Source organism: Crinia signifera, chromosome 1 (genome assembly GCF_055691185.1).
Source record: "Crinia signifera chromosome 1, ASM5569118v1, whole genome shotgun sequence".
Lineage (NCBI taxonomy): Eukaryota > Metazoa > Chordata > Amphibia > Anura > Myobatrachidae > Crinia > Crinia signifera.
The window spans coordinates 38521033-38544503 of record NC_139217.1 but is presented as its reverse complement, the minus strand read 5'-3'; positions in this window follow the sequence as shown (position 1 = coordinate 38544503).

Below are 23471 nucleotides of genomic sequence, written 5' to 3'. Positions count from 1 at the left end.
TTTTTTTCTTGTTTTTGAGGACAGATCTTGGATAACTCTGCATGCAGGCCAAACAATCATACACCCACCTTCTGACAGTATAAACTATTGGGGTGCATTACACACAAAGAATGAATAAAGATGAGAACAATTGATTAGGATTTTTTTAATTAAATTTGTTTTTAATGTGCAGCTTGTATAACACTGCTTGGAGGCCGAACAATCACACACCCACCTTCTGACAGTATACTATGGATGCAGTACACACAAAGAATGAATAAAGACAAGAAAAAATGATTAGGATTTTTTAAATTTAATTTGTTTTTGGTACTTTTTTTCCTAGCACGGCCACATATCTTATGGATCGTGTACCTTTAGTTAAGGTACACGATCCATAAGATGGACCCGATTTCCTTTGAAATCAGGTCCATTTGGCCGGCTAGGACAAAATATCGGGGGCATCGCGTCGGTCGGGACCGTTAACAATGGTCCCGACGCGACCGACGCGATGCCCGCGATTTCCCCATAGGCTTCAATGTTAAAAAATATTTTAACATTGAAATCGTGTCGGGAAAGGTAAAATATCGGGGGCATCGCGTCGGTCGGGACCATTAACATAGGTCCCGACGCGATGCCCCCGATTTTTACATAGGCTTCAATGTTAAAAGATTTTTTAACATTGAAATCCTGAAAAAATGTGAAAAATGTGAAATGGGCCAATATGACCCATTTCACATTTTAGATGTCCCCGTCGTCACCCCACGATAGACGCCAACCTGAAGCGTGGCGAGCGCAGCGAGCCCGCGAGGGGCGGCGGTGCACGTCCTCCGACCTTTTCATTCCCCTACTATCCACGTCGGCGTGGAGTTGAGAATAGAATAGTGTGGCGAGCGCAGCGAGCCACCGAGCCCGAAGCGTGGCGAGCGGACGCGGATACCTTCACAGTTATACGCGTCCCCTCGCGGGCTTCACAGGTGTCCGTGGCGACGCGGACACCTGTGAAGTCCGCGAAGGGACGCGTTTACCTGTGAAGGTATCCGCGTCCCCTCGCGGGGCTCGCTGCGCTCGCCGGGCTTCGGGCTCGGTGGCTCGCTGCGCTCGCCACACTATTCTATTCTCAACTCCACGCCGACGTGGATAGTAGGGGAATGAAAAGGTTGGAGGACGCGCACCGCCGCCCCTCGCCACGCTTCGGGTTGGCGTTTATCGTGGGGTGGGGTGTACGCGGTGACATTTGGGGGGGTTGGGAATATTTTACATTGAATCCAATGTAAAATCGGGTCCCAGGGACCCGATTAACATTTAATTAAAAAAAAAAAAATCGGGTCCAAAATCGGTCGGTCGCGACCATCGCATCGCATGCGACCAAATCGCATGCGATGCGATCGACCCGATTTTTCCGACATGACCACCCCGATGTAAATCGGTGTGGCCGTGCTAGGAAACAAGTACCTTGTTTTTAATGCACAGCTTGTATAATGCTGCATGAATGCAGAACAATCACACACGGAACTTGTGCTGTATACTATTGGTGTGCAGTATACAGCAAAAAATAAAGAACAGCAAAATGTATTTTTATACTGTATTGTTTTTATGGACGAGCCTTGGATAAAACTGTGTGGACTGTGGAGGCAGAACTATCACACACGGAACTTGTTCTGCTTCTGAATGTAGTATATATTATGTATTGTGTATTGGATTGCAGTGCAGCACACCACAGTGACCACATACCACAATGAAAAAAATTAACAAAGAAAAGCTGACTGACAACCTGCCTGTGTACCCCACTACACTGACTGACAGCCTGCCTAACACACGACCAGTACAATTAGTAATTACTACAATAAGTGTATTATATAACCCTTCACACAAACCCCTCTGCAGTCTGCACAGCACAAACCCCTCTGCACTGCACAAACCCCTCTGCTTAGTCTGCACTGCACTGCCACAAACCCCTCTGCACTGCACAAACCCCTCTGCTGAATCTGCACTGCAGTGCCACAAACCCCTCTGCACAGCACAAACCCCTCTGCACTGTACAAAACCCCTCTACACACTGCACAAACCCCTCTAGTCTGCATTGCACAACACCACTCTGCAATTAACCTCCATCCACAAAATCTTCATCTCTGACAACTTCAATCTGTTGGCTTTAACAGACACAGCCTCACTTGCAGCACTGTCACACAGTGGTTTCCACTTCACACACCTCACGGTCTGGTAATAGTAAAGGAAGTGGGGTAGGTAATGTATATTACTGTCCCAATTTTTCCCATACACAGTTCTACAACCAGTTCCTTCACTCACATTCACATCGTTTGAAGTTCACTCCATCAGAATTTTCTTCTCACTGCATGTTGCAGCTATCGTTCACCCACTTAGGCAACCTAAACAATAATTTCTGGAAGATTTTTCTGCCTGGCTCTGACATTTCTTATCCTCTGACATCTCCACCATCATCATGGATGATTTCAATATCGCTTGACAGCCCTACTTATGCCTCAAAAATCCTCGCTTTAACCTCCTCTCTTGACCTCACCCAATGGTCTGACTTCTCTACTCATCAGGAGGGCCACTGCCTGGATATTGTATTCATTAGGCTCTGCTCAGCTTCTGAAATCATTAAAACTCATTTCCCTCCATCTGATCAGTACCTGATCACCTTTGCAGTCTCTTCCATTTATCCAAACTCTGACACTGAAATTATGCAAGCCTCCTCTTAACCCGCAGTAATACTAATAAAGTTATTTTTTTTATATCTTTCCAAATTTCTACAACAAATGCTCTCACCAATTGCTATAGTTACCTCTCCTGAGACTGCTGTATCCTACCTGAACCAGACCTTAGAGAGAGACCTTGATGGAGAGCCCTCCGGCCACCCCTTACACTCCACATAGGATTAGATGCCAACCGTGACACTTAAAATCCATAATACACCTTCAAAAACTGTCATGTAAAGTAGAATAGTGCAAATCTAAGAATCCAAGTGACTTTCTCACAAATAAAACAACCTCCCACTCCTATCATCATGCCCTGAACACTGCCAAAAAAACTTACTTCCAATCTCTCATATCTTTTCATGCCACCAACACCAAGTGACTCTTTCATACATTTAAATGGCTTATCCCCCCCCACTAGCTACTATCAGTGCATAAAAACTTGCTTTCTAGTTCAAGGACAAGATTGATAAAATCTGAGATGAAATATTATGCTCTATCTCAGCCAGTGACCTATCAAATCCTGGTCTGCATCCTTGGGCAACTTCTCTTCATTTGATCCCGCAAGAGAATATGAAGTATCAACATTCTCCTCATGATGCCCTGAGGAAACCTTGGTGAGACGATAGTTGGCTAGCAATGACCGCAGATCTCAGTCAAATGTTTCAAAAATGTGTATAGTAAATGCAAATGAAATGTCATATTGTACTTAGCCAGCAGTGAGACAAGCAGCCGGGTAGAATAGAGAGCAGCGGCGTGAGTGTCTTTCCCGGCTACTAACAGCCGACTCACAGCCGCCTCGCGCCCGGGACACACGGACGCCGACAAGGCATCCAGCAGCCTGTATCTAGCAGCCGCCTACATTAAAATCATAGCGGCGCAGATAGACGATTTATAACCTGGTCCACACGGATGTATTATAAAAGCTCCAGCCGGCGGCACTGTGATACAGTGATACAATAAATGAAATGTCATATATAATACTAAGCCAGCAATTAGATACAGTAGACAGCCGGGAAGAATAGGAGAAAACTGATTTCAGCGGCGTGAGTGTCTTTCCCGGCTATCAATAGCCGACTCACAGCTGCCTCGCACCCGGGACACAGGGACACCGTCAAGGCATCCATCAGTCTGTATCTAGCAGCCGCTTACATTAGAATCATAGCGGTGCAGAACAGCCAATCAAAACCTGGTCCACACGGACATGTTATTAAAGCTCCAGCCGGTGGCACTGTGATACTCTGTACGAGTGCAGCAGAAATAAACGAGACACGGAAAATAGAAATAAATGGCTTAGCCGCATTTAAAAAGCTGGAAAAGACAAAAAGTAGTGTAGAGCGCCAAAGGGATTGAGTTTCCCTGAAATTAATTAGATCTGAATAAAAATTGGATCAATTGGGTATCACAAAATAAAAGTACATTTATTCAATCAGAACATATTAAATGTAAATACACATTATTGAAAATTATTGCACTTGTAAGAAATATGGCATACAGTAAACCACTTGTCAGAGAATAAAGTTGTGTTGGATACTTAAGTGAGTCCCGCTTGTTCCAGGTTCTGCTACCTTCTCAATGGAATTGGATGGTCCCCAAGTTGGAGGGGGACAAGGGGGGCAAGATGGAGGGAATCCCTTTGGCGCTCTACACTACTTTTTGTCTTTTCTGTGTACCCACCTTCAGGGGACTGAACCCCCCTACGTGTGAGCTGCCATACAACACACCCCATCTCTCTAGCGCCTTTTATCACCTGGTGGTGATTCAATTTTTGCATTTAAAAAGCTGGAATACTATGCAGCAAACAATAAATAAAATGGCAGCAAACAATCTTACAAAGACAAAGAATGTGCAATTATTTGCGCTGATGCCCGGAAGCAGCCAGCACTAGTGGAGGAAAGTTCACAGACTTTCCCAAACTATAGAGTACAGAAGCGAAAATACTAGTACATATGGCGCTTTCCAGGATGTAACTTACACTACTAATGTGCAAGTGTCCATAAGAGTTTGTAGTATAAATTCTTTCAAAGATTGGGCCGATCCTACGGTTGTTTCACATAGGTCACCAAATTCTCCACGGACTTTAAAATATGCTCTAAAACGGAAATAGAAGAATAGTGCAACACCTTTTTCAAAAAGGGGGGAACAATTTATTTAGCACTCACAATTTCCAGGATAAAAGACAGCATATAATAACCAGTCGGTGATAACAAATGGGAGGTTACACCCAGGGATCCCTCCACCGAAGTAGCCAGGCTCCGGACACCTTTCCTCTTGGGGTGGAAGCTCCAGGGGTTATCCCGTCCCAGTCCCAGTACAAACAGTAGATAAGCAGTAATTCTTCCAGCCACGGGAACACCTGCTTAATGCATTTCGGACCATTGGGGTCCTTCTTCAGTGCTATTTGCACATCAAATCATATTAAGGCTACTGACTCCAACAGTTATATAGAGAGAAATAGCCAGCACCACAGAAATTGGCTTGAGGGCATCCCTTATGGACAATTTCTGAGGGTCAAATGTAACTGCACAGAAAATGATGTATATGAGAATCAGGTGTCCGAAATGGCGAATCGTTTCCGTGCAAAAGGATACGATCAAAAAGAATTAATGGTTGCAAAAGAAAAAGCAGATACAATCAAAAGAAAAGATCTACTTGGAGAAAAAGTAACGAAACCTAAAAAGAATACAGAATGGTCTTTCATCTCTGACTATAACCCTGAGCACAAAAAAGTTGAGGCTGTATTCAAAAAGAACTGGCACTTACTAAAAAGTGATCCAGTAATAGGTGCATCTTTACCATGCTATCCAGGTTTTATTTACAGGAAAGCACCATCACTAAAGGACAAACTTGTTAAAAGTTGTCTTGACGTAATGCCCCGAACAAGTGACCGTACAAAGGGGTTCCACCGTTGTGGAATGTGCTTGATGTGTAGAACAGCTAAAGGCATAAGTAAAACCAAAGAATACACTTTTAATGGCACCAGTTTTAAAGTTAATGATTTTATCACATGTAATTCTAAGAATGTTATTTATTTTTTACAATGTGATTGTGGCTTATTTTATGTGGGCAAAACCACCAGGAACCTAAAAACACATCTAGCGGAACATGTGTACAATATAAGAAAGGGTTTAGAAACCCATACAGTTCCTGCTCATTTTAAAAAGGTTCACAACTCTAAAGAATGTTGTATTAAATCTTTTGGTGGTCGTGAAATAATTACACCCACATGGCGTAATAAAAATATAGAAACCCGCCTAGCCCAATGCGAAATGAGATGGATCTTTAAGCTCAATACTCTGGTGCCAAATGGTCTCAACAGGGACTTTGAAATCAAATGGTTTTTATAAATATTGCCTTTTAGCTGTTTTTAAATTATCTGTTTTATTCTCTTTTTTTATATATATATTTATCTTTTTAACATATACTGCACAGTGTATATATTTTTTTATAATAATGCATAGATTCTGTATAAAATTTGATTGACTGCCCTCTATTTTCCTCCCCTCCCCTCTTGTTTTTTTGTATATGGACTAAGTAAAATAAGGACCGATACTAAAGCACAAAGGAGGTGGCGTTTTGTATGAAAACAAGGACTAAAGAAAAACCTTGGAGAAGACTTTTTCTATCAATGAATCTTGTTTACAAAATGTATTATATTTATGGGCAAATGTGCAATACGTGAACTTTCAATACCGGAAGTAATGTTCCATTCATTTGGAACGCATATGTAATTTAGATGCGCTCCATTGAATGAGCAGTGTGCAATATGTTATTCTTCAGTACCGGAAGTGACGTTCCGACACTATGGAACGCATGGGGAGCGCCAGGTGGAACGCAAATGACGGCGTTCCCCTTCCGGTCGCGGCCCCAATCACTTCCGTTTCCTGTGTAGCATCAGAGCAGCACAATGCTGTTTTGGCGCTCTTTTTCACTATTTATATCCCACCAGCCACGGGAAACACCATGCTTCTGAAGAAGGACCCCAATGGTCCGAAATGCATTAAGCAGGTGTTCCCGTTGCTGGAAGAATTACTGCTTATCTACTGTTTGTACTGGTACGGGATAACCCCTGGAGCTTCCACCCCAAGAGGAAAGGTGTCCGGAGCCTGGCTACTTCGGTGGAGGGATCCCTGGGTGTAACCTCCCATTTGTTATCACTGGCTGGTGATTATATGCTGTCTTTTATCCTGGAAATTGTGAGTGCAAAATAAATTGCTCCCCCCCTTTTTGAAAAAGGTGTTGCACTATTCTTCTATTTCCGTTTTAGAGCATATTTTAAAGTCCGTGGAGAATTTGGTGACCTATGTGAAACAACCGTAGGATCGGCCCAATCTTTGAAAGAATTTATACTACAAACTCTTATGGACACTTGCACATTAATAGTGTAAGTTACATCCTGGAAAGCGCCATATGTACTAGTATTTTCGCTTCAGCAAACAATCTTGGCTATATGAATATACGGTACTTGTGTATTATCCGGGCGCCCGACACATCGCATGCCACTACTGTGATGCGATGCGATTGTACCTGATTTTCAGCCTTTCCTGGGAGGAGTGTACAATTTTAATATTGCGTCGCATCGCATGCCTTAACTAGTGGCATGCGATGCGATGCAACGCGATTATACCCGAGAATACATTGTACAGGCAGCCTGATGCCTGATTACAATGTTAAATGCACCCCCATAACCGATTTTTAATTGTACACCCACCCTGATGGGGTGATTACTATGTGAAATACCCCCCCCCTTGTTAACGCCACCCCAGTATCAACACCAACCCGAAGCAGACACGTATTACTTCACATGTATTCTGCGTACACTCACCACGCTTCGGGCTTGGTGGCTCGCTGCGCTCGCCACACTATGTACAATCAACTCCATGCCGATGTGGATAGTGGGGGTATGAAAAGGTCGGAGGATTCATACCGCCGCCCCTCGCGGGCTCGCTGCGGGCCATTTAACATAGTAATCACCCATCAGGGTGGGTGTACAATGAAAAATCGGGTCTGGGGGGCCATTTAACATAAGAATCAGGCATCTGGGTGCCTGTGCGATTAAAAATCGGGTCCAATCGCGTCGCATCGCATGCAATATGATTTTATGCGATGCGACTTTTTAATGTGCGATGAAAAAATCGGGCGCCCAGATAATACACAAGTACCGAATATACTATATGAGACGGGAAAAGAGGCCATACAGATGGGGCAGGTCCCATCTTGGCTACCTATGGCGAGAGTTTCACCAGCTGGCCATGGCTGGCCACGGCGCCCGCCATCGCAATACATTTTAAATGCTTGGCGCTTCGCCGTGGCGTCTCCGGATGAGTGCAATACCAGTGATCATCCACCAGATGTCACTTTTGAAAACCTCTTTGCGCATGTATAAAATTTATGCTGCAGCGCGTGCATGAAGCGCAGGAACTACAGTAAATAATCCCTGGCAAGCCTAGTCAGCGCCTCTCTCACACCGCCGGCACGAGCATGACCCTGTCTCTTTGGAGGAGAGGATCATGCTGACGCGGGCGGAGAGGTGCTGCATTTGTTTGACAGGAAGGAGCGTCTCTGACGGACGCTCGCTTTTGCGTCTGAGTTGTTATTACGGCAGGGTACTACAGTAAAGTACTTTACTACTATTGTGCTGTGTCCAGCAAGCTGTACTGTTCTATAGATAGTGTACACACTAATAAATAAAATTACATTGCATTGCGTACAGAATCATTACATTAAATTATACTGTACTGTATTGTACGTCTCATTGGTTTTTTTTTGACAGGTGCTGGCCTTTGGTTAGTACAGTATTGTAGTTTTAACACACATAAAAAATTCCGGTTACCAATAAGGCTTTCTTGGCGTCTAAATTTGCATGGGCGCTTGAGCGTCTGCACGGGTCGCTAATGGCCACATTTTGTTATTGTGTTATGACATTCACAGTAAGTTATTGATTCGTATAGGGATCATTTTCCTTTTGCACACAGTACGGTTACAGTCATGTACAGTATACAGTGGAACTGTAGATTTAGTAAGCTCGTTGAAGTGATACAATGTCTGTAGTTTCAGGGGTTCTACACTCGCCACGAAATATGTCAAAAAAAGTAACTTAACTCCATGCCAACATGGATAGTTCATACCCCCACTATCCATGTTGGCATGGAGTTGATTTTAAATAGCGTGGCGAGCGTAGCGAGCCACCGAGCCCCGCAAGGGGACTCAGACGCACGGCGCCATAGTGGCGCCGTGAAACTACAGAAGTACTGTACAGTACCTGTACCTCTGGTTTTTATCAGTTTTTATTCAGCTGCTACTGTATACTGTAGTACAGTACATTACTGTGCTGTACAGTACCTGTCATTTTTTCAAGACAAGCATGTACAGTACAGTAAATTCACAGTTACTGTAGGAGCTGATTGCCAAGTGATAAACTACTCACTGGCAGGCGCGCAGAATGTGACGCTTGTTCCGCACAGGACGTGAACGTGAAGGTAAATGCTTGTATACTGTAGGATCATGACACTACAGTACACGGCCCTTTTGCGTGCTCTGATGTTCACGAGCGACTCATTTGCACGAGCGTCTCATTTCCTATGAGCAGCTCATCACGCACGAGCGTCTCATACTGTAAGCGCGCTCCGTACGGTGAATGGCGGGTTTCCATTGGCACATTGCAGTATAGCACTCCGACTCTAGCTTGATGGAGCATTAGCCACCCAGTGGTGGCGGATTGTATTGCATGGCGTGAACCCACGCCCCTTGGCGGACGCCGGCGCAAGAAAAATATCGGAGCGCCAGAACCTCCGCCATGGCGGCCTGGCGGCAAGGATGGGACCTGCCCCATCTGTATACTATTATAAAGAATAACTGTTACTAGATATAGCCCAGTGATTGTATAATCACCATAGTCTGGAGCTTATCAGACTAAGCTGGGCTTCAGTAAATAAAAGGTGTCTGTCTGCCACAATAAAATAAAATTAAAATTAAATAAATATCACTGCTGGACAATAGTAGAATAAAATACACTTATTAATCAGAATTCTGAACCCGTTGCACAACAGAGTCAGAAGTGTGAATACTGGATTAGTGAGGACGGACTGATTTATTAAAACAGTATCTTCAGCTCCAGTGGCATTTTGGAATAAATATGATTAACCAAATGCCAACACTGTAACAAATATCCTGACACAAAGTGTATCAATATAGTACAGATGTTTGCAACACTAAACACTAAAAAGCACGAAGAAGTTACTCTTCCTGACATAAAATATAGGTAAAGAGTGCGACAAAAAGACACTTTTGAAATATACAGGGACAATTTAACCCTGCAAAGTCTAAGACAGGGTGGAGTAGCGGTCATTTGTATTTTAAATCTTATACTTTTCTTATCTTTATTTCTTTCATATATATTTTAATATTTCACCAATTTTATTGAATATCATTAAAATTTAAATTTTCTTGTTAAAAATGTGTCTCTAACTAATAGGTAGCACCTCCTTGCCTAAAATCATCCCGAAAAATGCTCATATTAGAGGAGATAAAGATAGTCCAGGGGTTCCCAAACTGTGTGCCGTGGCACCCTGGGGTGCCTTGGAGGACTTGCAGGGGTGCCCTGGGTTGGTGGTCCAGGATCAATTCAAGTTATTTATGTCCAACATAATAGTCAAATTGTGCACAAACAGAAGTGAATCCTGTCCATTACCACATAACTGACCCTAAGGATGAGATGTAAAAACAATATATTTAACTTAATATTTGTTTTTAACTTTCTCAATGAGAAACCTGTAGCCTAGGGGTGCCGCAAAATAATTCTGATGCTTCCGGGTGCCATGATTCCAAAAAAGTTTGGGAACACCTGAGATAGTCTCATCACTAACAAAAAGACTGGTGCGGGAATCATTTTTTGTCTTGTGTGGGACTTAAAACAGGTCTGAGCCATAAAGACCCTTTCATGCTGCATGTTGTAAACAGTATATTACTGGTTAATTACCATTTTTGTATCTTTTACATTGAACCTTTTGTGAAAGGTACGGTAATCCAGTATTATAGCCCCCTCCCCTGGTACTTGCCAGATTGTGTGCCCGCCCCCCTCCCCTGGTACTTGTAAGCCCGCTCCCCCCCTCCCATGGTACTTGTATGCCCGCTCCCCCCCGGGTACTTGTATGCTCACTCCCCCCTCTCTCCTGGTACTTGTATGCCTGCTTACCCCCTCCAGGGCCGCCGAGAGGGGGGGGGGTACTAATTGAATGGGCCCAGGCTTGATTGAGGGCCCAGCAGGGGCCCTGGTCTGACCCCCCCATACCTTCCTACTCCGTCCCTCCCGGGTAGCAGCAGCACCACACACCTACAGAATGTGCTGTGCTGACACTGTCTGCTGCTGCTGAGGTGGGGGGGGGGGCTGTGAAGGACACATTTAGTATGTTTTTTCAGCCACACTAAACATTTTTTTGGGGGGTGGCCTAAACTTGGGGGGTGATTAGTCCTCGCCCCCCAAATTTTACCGTGGCCCTAAATACCTCTCAGATGCCTTGCCCCCCTCCCATGGTACTTGTCAACTCACAGAGGTACGGGCAGCGGGGATCATGCAGTGTGCTGTGGGGTCTGTTCGGCAAATGGGAAGTCATCAGCAGGGTTCCTGCGGCAAATGGGAACTAGTAGTGCTTCTAGTATATATATATAGATACAGAAGTACCAACACACTCGCCATTCCTAGGAATGGGGTGCAAACAGCACCCACATCCCAGGGTGGGGTGCGGTGGCCTGTGACCACACACTCTAGTAAATACAAACAAGGGGGCACAGCACTCACCACAACAAACTAACTCACCTTAACATTCAAATAATCAATAAATAAATAATGGGGTTTTAGTTCATTAATTGATCAATACATTTAAGCTTGCAGCCCATCGCCAAGGGACCCCATTTCACTGCAAGTCCTACACTAACAACTATATATATATATATATATATATATATATATATATATATAGAATGATGTGTCACAGGATGGCACTCAATGCAGGTAATTGTTAATAGTCCGGTGCCAGGTACATATGAGAAACATGAAAGCACTTACCCCCTCTTACAGGAAAGGATTGGAACCAGCACACGGATATGAAGTGAAAGAAAAAATGTGGTTTATTGTACAAGCATTATTGCACAACAGACAGCTGTTCACCTCAGCTGTCTGTTGTGCAATAATGCTTGTACAATAAACCACATTTTTTCTTTCACTTCATATCCGTGTGCTGGTTCCAATCCTTTCCTGTAAGAGGGGGTAAGTGCTTTTATATATATATATATATATATATATATATATATATATATATATATATATATATATATATATATATATATAAATGGAAAACCCCAATCTGCGCCTGGGTAAAGTAAAAGCAGCACCACTGAAAGGTCTCCTGTTAGACGAGACCCAGTTTTTTTAGAGATGAAGAAAGGGAAAAAGATCAGGGTGCGCTTCCAGACATGAATTAACACATTTAAAAGTAACAATCTTATTTAATGATAAAAGATGCTCAATGAGTAATAATAAAATACACAATAAAAATGTATTTTGGCACAATTTGTTATCAAAAGAACTGTTGATTGGACTTCCGACCGTCGAAGAGATGCATCACTTAGTAAAGTGCTGGAAAATGGCGCTGATGATTCAAAGTAAATGTAGCTATCTCTTATTCCCTTTTTCTTCCAAAATGTAACAGTGTAATGTGGGCTAGGTGACATGAGGGAGATTGCTAGACTAATGAGGGAGAGAGGGAGATTGCTGCTATATCAGGGAGTCTCCTGCAGAATACAGGAGAGTAGGCAATTATGAAGTAAAGTGTTAATATAAAGCTTACTGTACTTACTCATTTTTTTAGCATTATTTTATTCCTCTTTATGAGCTTTTGTTTAAAATATGATTTTATTTCACTATGAAAAAAACATAAACCAGCTTCTATGTATAGCGGCCCCTGGTGTTGTCATTTAAAAAAAAAAAAAGTTTTGTTATTTACATTGCAGCATTGTTCTATTTACACTGTTGTATTTTTATTAGTCCATGACAGAAGCGTAACCTGCAATGTATATAAGGCTCCCACTAGCTCCTGTTACCCTGTGCCCTGCATATTCCATACTACTCCTGTGCAGCTGTCAGTGCTGGGATTGGGGAGAGTAGAAACCATCTCACATGCAGCTGATTATCTGTAACAATGGGTCTGACCTATTATACTTGGCTTTTGCTGCTGGTCCTGTATGTGACATTCTGCAGATCTGAGACACAGAACTCTACACCCGGCTGTCACCTGGTAGTGAGCGATTATACAGTTACATCTAATTATTCTCAGGAAGAAGATACTATTATTGCAGGAATATTCACCCGATGTACGAGGTTATTATCTCAGAGGAATGGATGGAATATTTTCTCCAGTGTCATCTGCATGATGTAAGTACAATAGATGCTGCAAACAGTATTACAGGGACATTTTATACAGAGAATCCCTAATAAATTATGTGCATTGCTCAGTAACTGCTCACATCTCTCTGTATCTTATATCAGGCAGAATATCTCTGTCTCCCATTTGTACCTGACCCCTTTATCTGTAATATTCCTAAATATCTGCAGGAAGATAGAGACATATTCCTAATTTACAGTGTTTCTAAAGGCCTGTTCACACGGAGTGATTTTAGCAAATATGGTCCACCATGAGCGACCTTGAAAAAAACACCCAGTGTGTCGAAACATGTTGGAGGAGTGTTCTTGGTGAGACTTCCTTATACTGCTTTCACATTGCAAAAACCTGCTTTCAACCCGATTTTCTAAACGTGTCTTAAAACTGGTCAAAAGCCAGTTAAACCCCTTTCATATTGCATGATGTAAAGGTATATTGCAGTTTAAATACCGTTTTGTACCTTTCAGATTCAACCCGTTTCACCCATAGAAAGCCACACAATGTCATTTTAATTTTTTTTTTCCTGCTTGTGGGCGGGGATCAAGTGCGGTTATCATTTGTAGCAAATACCGTTTCTGAGCTGTTCAGACTGCAGGGAAAACGGCTCAGAAACGTGTAGGATCCTGCTTTTAACACGTGTCAAAATAACGGTTTTCTGTAACCGGTAAATTGACAATGTAGCTTTCACATTGCAGCTGGAACCATTTTAAAGCACTAAAAAAAACGGCAATATACCGTCTTACAGCTGCAATGTGAAAGGGGTATTAGTTACCAGTGGTCCGGTGATCACCTAGTAGATGGACCAGGGTTGTATTCACCTACTTGTGTTTCATACTCATTGTGACCCCTTATTTATGGTCCAAGGCCAACTTGTTTTTATTAATTTATTTGTTTATTAAAAACTTCATGTTTTATCTAATTTGCACCATGAGGAGTTGTCTTTATTTTTCCATATTTTTTTTTCCTTAATACAGTATGCTTATCTCCGCACCAGCCCAAGTAAGCCAGTGTGCACATTTATAAAGAAACTGTTATGAGTTTAATCCTGAATGTTTTCATGTAAGCAATATTGATACACAAGTTCTTGAGCACCGTGGTGACCCCATAAAAAGATACCTAGATAAGAGTCCACTCACTCCAGCTTATGTAAGCATGTGTAAGTGACCATGTGAGAATTATTTGGGAGTCCTTGCACACAGTGCCGGCGACAAGGTGGGTCAAGGGGGACAAGTGTGACGGGCCCCAGCAATCTGAAGGACCCCGGAGCTTCCATCCCAGAGCCGCCTGTACTAGCTTCCATCCCAGAGCCACCTGTACTAGCTTCCATCCCAGAGCCGCCTGTACTAGCTGGCCTGTCAGTGACCTTTGTAGCCCAGCCATCTACTGTGCACCATCTGTGTGTGGCTGAGTCTTACTGACTCTCTGTGTGCCACTGCCATCTACTGTGTGTGCACCCTGCCACTTGGTGCTCAGAGCCATCTACTCTGTGTGTGTGCACGGCCTGATGCCGTAGGCGCACAGCCGTACCTGCTGCTTGGCGCTGTGGCCTCAGTCTCTGGCTCCTGTACTTTTACTGTGCATGCACGGGTCACCAGTTCTGCACTCTGCAAATGACCTGCCCTGTCTGCTTGTAGTTCTTGGAATTCTTTTGTGAAAGTGCCAGACCAGCAGCAGCCGGGAGCCAGCAGGAAGCAGGAGCCAGGCCAGAAGGACTGAGAACGAGAGAAGTCTGCACCTGAAAACATGACCGGGAGCAGCAAAAGGTTAAATGAGGCTCATGCAGAAGAGGGTTGTGTGAATGTGGGATTAGGTGGGGGGGCCCCAAAATATCATTGTACAAGGCCCCAAGATTTCTGTTGCCGGCCCTGCTCATGCACCTTGAGTTGATTGTCCCATATTTGTACCTGATCTCTATTCTTTTTCTCTTAACATGTATACTTTTGGAGAGTGACATTGGGGAGTTACTGAGAAAGAAACCACAAGGATTCATATCATGGGATACATTTTTGGACATTTTTAAGATTTGTGAGAAAGATATTGGTGCAGTAGTTTCTAGTTTGTTTTTGTAAACAACACTCAAAAGCACATAAAGTGTTAGTTGCAGATATAGATGGATTAATTCTGCTGTTTAAAATCTGTCACAGTAATTAATCCATTTGGTTAGTGATTAGTAATCTCCTTGTCCTGATTATTAATTCTTACATATGTATAGTGATAGATGCTTAATTAGTTCAGTAATACCACTTAGGTGCATGCAGGGGAGGGGTTAATACTGAGTAAGTAAAACAAGAAATAGTTTCCCCAGCTCACTGAATGGTATTAGTAACCAATCTTGAACACTACATGATAATAGAATTCAGATATATTGGTTACATATACCTGCGCAGGTATTAACAGGTTAATTCTCCTTTTAGTTGTTAAATAGATAATACAGTCCTTTACTGATTAAAGCAATAATATGAATTAAATTGCTGTCTGGCTAGACATTTGTATGAAATACCTTCACTTAGCCATCTCCCCAGCTTTTTCTGGAGGACTTCAAACAATGGTTGGCTTTGCTGCTTGAAAACGAAGGTGATCAAAGCAAGATGGTGCCGTTTAGAATTTTGGATGACGCATTTTCCCACCAGTGTTAGCTCTCAGCGGCTTCCTCAGAACCAGTGGAGTACTCCCCAGCTCAAGGGCATGGTTTATAAAAGGCCATTAAGCGCACACCCTTTCCTTTTTTTCAAACATGGCTACTTATGAGCTGTTTTCAGTTTGGGCTGTGAGATAATCTGATAATCTGATAATCTGTCAGCAGCGCAGAAGAAGTCGCCGGGTTTAGAAAACAGAAAATGGTCAGCAGGTTGTGCAGGTACAGCGGAGGCTGTGCCAGACTCGTTTATTTAATGTGTGAGTGTATTTGCATGCATTGCTGGATAATGATGTCATACAGATGTTCTGGATAGCTCATACCAACAGTCTCCATCTCCGTCTCACCTCATAAGACTGGAGCTAGACCCTTAGACCGGACTCATGAGCTGTCTCAGGCCTGCACAGACTTCTGGCTGTGTTGTACCAGAGGGGCGGAGCAAAGCACGGAGATGGACACTTAGGTGACACAGTATATGCCGGGTCAGTTAAAGTATTATAGATAGACCAAATGTATATTAATAACAATAATAATAATAATAATAATAATATATATATATATATATATATATATATATATATATATATATATATATATATATATATATATATAGTCACTGTACGCCCTATGTAGCTACTACTGCAATGCAATAAACAGCATATCTTCTTCACCTAATGCCGTTGGAGTGCTGCCTGCCTTATTTACACCTGGTTCCAGGGATATAGGGTGTACAGTGACTATTCATTTAAGGAGGGCACCGCGGGACATCAAGAGAATTAGCAGGAGTGCCGAACTACCCCTGATATATACACACTCTCCAAAAGTATATATGGAAAGAGAAAAAGAATAGAGATCAGGTACAAATATGGGACAATCAACTCAAGGTGCATGAGCAGGGCCAGCAATAGAAATCTTGGGGCCCTGTACAATGATATTTTGAGGCCCCCCACCTAATCCCACATCCACACAATCCTCTTCTGCATGAGCCTCATTTAACCTTTTGCTGCTTGCGGACATGTTTTCAGGTGCAGACTTCTCTCATTCTCAGTTCACTGGACAGGGCCGTAACTAGGGGGGGGGCTGGGGGGGTCACGCGCACCGGGCGCTGGAGGTGAGGGGCGCTGTGAGGTCCGGTGACAGGTATGTCCATCCATCTCCTACTAGCGCGGCTGCAGGAAGCGCTGATGACTTCGAAAAGACTTGCCGGACGCTGATTGGCTGAATTCAGCCAATCAGCGTCCGGCAAGTCTTTTTGAAGTCATCAGCGCTTCCCGCCGCAGCGCTAGTAGGAGATGGACGGACATACCTGCGGCTTCAACGGTGAGAGGACTGTGCGGGGAGGGGGGGGTCTCCGGCGCCAGGGACAAGGCATCATTTGGTCGGTCCCCCCTGTCAGCTGCTAACTAAGCAGCAGGGAATAAACGCTGTGCGCATGCGCACAGCGTCTATTCCCGCAGCCAGGGGGCTGGGGGCATGGCTAGAGGCTCACAGAGCCTCTGGGTCATGCCCCCATAGCGGCAAAATGGGGGCATGGCCTCGCGGGAGAGCAGCGATTGTAGGCCACGCCCCCAAATTAGGCCACGTCCCCCGAAAATTTCGGCGCGCATCCGGCGCGCAGCAATATCGCTAGGAGGGGGGGGCACCAAAAGACCGCCTTGCCCCGGGCGCCGGAAACCCTAGTTTCGGCCCTGCACTGGATCAGTAATTTCCACTAATTAACCCTTTACTGCACAGATGATGGGAGATGGGGTGGGAGAAGGGGACATTGGGCGGAATGAAGAGGCCCTAATACATAACTTCCAGGGTGGAAGAGGATATTTAATATGAAGAGGAGGGGTGTATAGTGGAGTGGGCTTATTATTCATAATTTTCTGGTGGGAGGACAGTTTGCTTGACTGCAGATATCTCCAGTTCCCAGAAATAGATTTCTTAGATTTTAATGGAATTAAAAACTAGAGTATCCCACCTACCAAATGGTACTGATGGATCAGATTTCAGGAGGCAGAGCAATCTGCCAATGAGTATATAAAACGAACCCCTTCCCGACATATGACGTACATGTACGTCATATGACGGTTGCGGGGGAATCAAGCCAGCTCACGGAGTGAGCTGGCTTGAAAGAGAGCAGGTAATGGCTGTATATTACAGCCAGGTACCTGCTCTCACGGCCACGAGCGGCGAGTTCGCCGATCGTGGCCGTTTAACCCTTTAAGCACCGCGGGCAAAGCGCCCGCAGTGCTTAAATAGCTGATCGGAGGGGGGGCGCCCCCCTCCGGCGCCGATCGGGGCCCCCCGCGGCGAGATCGGAGGGTGCCGATTGGTTGCCATGGCAGCCAGGGGTCTAATGTAGACCCCTGTGCTGGCCATGTCAGCATTCCTATTACATCCTGCCTGAGGCAGGATGTAATAGGAAGTGCTGAAAATCACTATGTTCAGCCATAGAGCTCTATGGCTGAACCTAGTACAGGCGATCGCGCCCCCTAGTGGTCAAGTACACTAGGGGGCCTTGTAGAAAAAGTAAAAAAAAAAGTTAAAAAAAAAAAAAAATATTAAAAGTTCAAATCACCCCACTTTCCCCATTTCACAAATAAAAATAAATAAAAAATAAAAAAAAAAACATATTTGGTATCGCCGCGTTCCTAAAAGTCCGATCTATTAAAATATAACATTAGTTATCCCGCACGGTTAAAGGCGTAAACGGAAAAAAAATCCCAACGCCAAAACTACGTTTTTTTGGTCGCATCGCCTACCAAAAAAATTTTACTAAAATAGATCAGAAAGTCGCACATATCCCATAATGGTATTAATTAAAAAGTACACTTCAGCCCGCAAAAAATGAGCCCTCACCCAGGTCCGTAGGTGGAAAAATAAAAAAGTTATAAGCCGCAGAACATGGCGACGCGACGCAAATTAGAAAAACCGTAAAATTTTCTATTTTTTTTTTAGTGGTAAAACGTAACAAAAACTATATAAGTTTGGTATCACCGGAATCGTAACGACCCATAGAATAAAGATAACCCATCATTTTAAACGAACTATGAACTCCAAAATAACCGTAACCAGCGCAAAATTGTGGAATTGCGTTTTTTTTTCCTTTTTACCCCACATTGAATTATTTCCTGATTCCCCAGAATATTATTATACGGTATAGTAAATGGTACCATTAAAAAGTACAACTTGTCCCGAAAAAAAAAAAGCCCTCATGTGTCTATATAGCCGGAAAATTAAAAAAGTTACGCTTATTTGAACGCGAGGAGGAAAAAAAAAAAATAACAAAAAACGCCCCGTCGGGAAGGGGCTAAATACCAGGTGTGTGGAGCTGGAGCAGTAACCAGCTGCTAGAAGGCTGATATATCTGGTTCTGGGAAAAGGGGGAGAGTCCCAGGTTTTGGAAAATACCCTCAGAAAAACTTTAAGTCAGACAGAACCTGAAATATCTGACTGGGAAGAACAATTAACAGGCTTGGGCGGGGACCACTGCTTTGATGTCAGATATCTCTGGTTCCCAAGGGCCGATTTTTAAAATTATTGTACCTTTGGAAAGAGGGGACCCTCAGCTTTCAGGCTCTTAGACTTAGGCCCTTAGACTCCTGGAGGGGTTTCTGTGTACTCAGAACCCCCCCCCCCCCCCCCACACTGGCAACATTAAAGCCACATGCTGCTGCCTCTATATGTTTCTCTAGCCAGGATTTGCAGTGGCATGATGTCAGGGTAGCATTCCATCACACAGATGGCATACGTAATGTCCTTGGTCCGATAGATTGGACACATACCGATGAAGCGCCTCTCTTTGTTGTTGATCCTGGCTATTCTATCGCCATCTGCAAGGACTGCCATTAGATGGAAGGGGGCACGCGAATGTGACACTTGTGCGTCCCTTTCCGTCTAAGCCTGTGCCACCTCCTGTTGTCCCCCCGACGCATCTCCGTAGCTCCCCGCACCCCCTTAACCCTGCCTGTCTCCCTGAAGTGGATATTCCTGCTAAGCAGCAGTTGTTCCATTTGTATACCCCATCATTTGTATGCCCCAAAGAAACAGCGATGCAAGGTCTCACGTGTCGCTATCATCTGATTAGATTGACACTGCATGCAGAATAAATCTAGTTAGATCACCAAAGAACACTGCTCCGCACAGATCACTCAGCACGCGTCACTGGTGCATAGCATATGTGTCAGCAATATGTGCTGAGCGATCCGTGATAATTTATATGGCTCAGCATGGGCCTGAAGTCACCCCGTGTGTATGGGGCTGTAGGTTGGTCCAGTGCTGGTACACGTGCAGTGCTGATAAACTGGCTCAATGTTTTATTACACAAATTGGATGTAAATAAACCTTTTAGTGTCTCACTGTGACTTTCCTGTGTGTTAATTTTTTAATACAATTTATGCAGCTTTCAGTGGGGAGATTCAATGAAGACGACAAAATGCAAAATTAATTTCTACCATTCGATATTATATTTCCTTTTCTTCACCCACATGACTTGGTTGTGTGTCCTCAGCATCACACCCTGCACATGTGCGGCACACAAGCCGGCACCTGGATGTCAGCTGTCTCTGAGCAATAAATATGTATTTCAAAGCAAATATTCAAAAGATGGAAATATCATTATAGGTGGAATATTCACAGGCAATAGCTGGGTTTCAGTTCATAAAGAACAATTCAGGAGACTAGCCGTATGTTTAGGGTAAGTAACATATTAAATATAATACATATTTATGTAATATCTGATATGAGTATATACCTGTGTTATTATAGGGTCGGGGCAACAACAACAAGAAAAAATAATTTGTTTTGGATGCACTCCTTCAAAGGCAATAGGAAGAATTTTTGGGAAATATTCCTTTTCTACTGTTTAAAAAGTGGAAGCTCCTCTTATCTTTATTAACATGGGTTGGATAAGGAGATGGCCACTTGTTAGCGAAATAAGAGGTTAAAAATTACATTTACGTACATACATTTAGTGACAATGAAAGAAAGAAATGTGATTTCAGAATTTAAAATGTGGGTAGGGATGACTGTAGGTTGTAGTGCTTAGTTGTATACTGGGGTCTATTCCCCGCCAAGGTGTTACAGTGTACTCCTTTTAATCAACCAATATAGTTACCACTTTCATACACTCATTAAACAGAATACATATATATGCCTGAATTGGCTCCCTGTGGTGTAGTGGTTTCTTAATTTGTTTAGGAAGATTGTTTGAAAGTAGTGAATAGGTATAGTTTTTAGATATTCCACATTGATCAAATGGTCAATTTGTATCTATTTCACTATAATTTGGCTTTGTGCCCAGATATTTAAAGCAAAGGGTATATTGTGTTTATAATTAGTAGTCTGAAGACATAAAGCAGCAGTGCCACCTGCTGGAGATTTATTAGTATTGGTGCTGCTGTAATTGATTTTTCATGCACCACATAGATATATATGTCTCAGATTCTAGGCACATAATGCAGCAGTGCCATCTGCTGGACAGTTTTAATACTGGTGCTGCTTCAACTGAATTTTGAAGCACCACAATGATACCCTTATACTTAATAGTATAGGGGGTATTTTAAGCAGTGCCTGCTTATTTTGGAACCCTCTGTCTGGAGAGGTAATCTTGCCACTAATCTTCCTATGTCAGGAGACACTGAACAGATGGTCTAATTGTAAAACATGAGGACAATAAATTTCCTGCACTAACACCAAACAGTCATTTCCCTAGCGCTACAACAGACAGGACACGTGTTTCGCTATATTGGCTTCTTCAAGCTGACCACCAGAGTGATTTTGGGCCAGAATACTTATTAGGAACGCCCAGCCAATAGCTGGATCCGCTCTGATCATGTGGTACACTTCCGCCTATCACAGGGCGTCTATACTTCCGCCCTGAGCTGTCTCATTAGCTCTATTGCGTCTTAGTGACGTTATTCCATTCATCACGTGATGCGGACGCCGCACCACGTGGTGGGTCATGTGATTTACACTGCCCATTCATGCGGCTGCTTGCGCCAAACCCGGAAGTGAGTTGAGAAGAGATACAGCCCCGGAATCTGTAATCAGTATACCTTTGTATTAACAAAGTTAGTATACTGTAATAAAGAATATGCTTATGAGCCCGCCCTTTATTGTGTTAATATTTCAATATGGGGGGCTCACATGTTTCTATTCTATAGGTGCCTGTGATGGTTCTATATTGTTTATCTTGGCAACGTTATCACGATATGCACATTACCTAACGGGGCCCCGTACTCTGTATACAGGGTATATTTTATTATGGAAGCCTAATGCGATTATTATTAATGCTGCATTTATTACCTAATAGTTAGTATTCCTATGTTGACAAATATATGATTTTGAAATCTGTCTCATACTTGGATGTTGTGATTAGTCTGAATTAGTAGTGCTTATCAGACCCTTTAATTTGATACATTCCTATGTATATCTTTGGTTGGTGTTAACATACAATCAATAGGGGGGAGAAAAACGAGGAGAGGGTGAGATTGTGCTCCATTCGTTGGATATTTATGTTTGTTGAACATTGATAAAAAATAAAAAATATCTCGATTTCATACTGTGTCAGTTTGATGAGTGATGGTGTGTGGGATGTGGTGAACACTACAGTGAATAAATTTGCAAACACAAAAACCTTGAAAAAAGATGTGCATAAATTAAGTGAGGAAGGGGTAGGGACAGTTATCTCGTGTACAGGTATTCATATAATTATGCTGGGATAGTAGTGATGGTGGACATTAAAACGTCTTGTGAGTGTAGGGTGAATAATAGGGTATCAGTGATAATCTGATACATTATGGTCTACAGTGTAGATGGGTGATAAAGGATGAATGAATTACTGTGCAGTTGAATAGGTTGGGACCGGAGTTGGGGTCATGTCTGGATATCTCATGAAATATTGGGGCTGATTTTATTGAAACAGAGTAAGTTTGTCCTCTTTACGTCTTCTCTGATTCAGATAGATTCCAGTTACAGTAATATGCGTTGGTTGGATCAGAAAAAGAGTCAAGTTGTAGTTTTAAGGAAAGTTCTTGTGTATTTTTTGTGTACACATAGATAGATGGTTAGTTGTTTTTCTATTTAGCCTGTGATGCTACTGTAGGTTATATCAGGCCTAGTTGAATTGGGGTAGACGGTTCATTATGTTCCCACAGAGTGAGGTAAGTATGCATATCGGTTCATAATATTGCTTTAGAGCATCCGGGGTTTAAGGTTTTTTTCTTTCTTTTTTATTTATTTTTTTACAGGAAAGGTAAGTAACTGTTATATTCATTTAGACCCTTGGGTTGTAAACAGTCCATTAGAAATATCATTTTTGTCTCAATCTTTAACAGTTCTCTGTCTACATCTCCTCCTCTAATTCCGAGTTGGATATGTCTCATTCCGAATACCTTGAGGCCTGTTGGGTCGTTGTTGTGAATCCTCATAAAATGTCTGGCCACTGGGGTCAGTTTTTTAAAATTGTCTGAGTCTTTCTTGGCGTTTCTTATAGACCCTATGTGTTCCAGCACCCGCACTTTGAGGGGCCTTTTTGTTTTCCCCACATATATCTTGCCACATGGGCACTGTAATTGATATATCACCCCGATAGTAGTACAGGTAATGAGATTTTGGATTTTCCAAATTTTGCCAAATTTGTCTACAAAGGTTTTTGTAGGTACCATGTAGATGCAAGCTTTGCACCGACCACACCTCTCAGACCCTTGCTTTTTG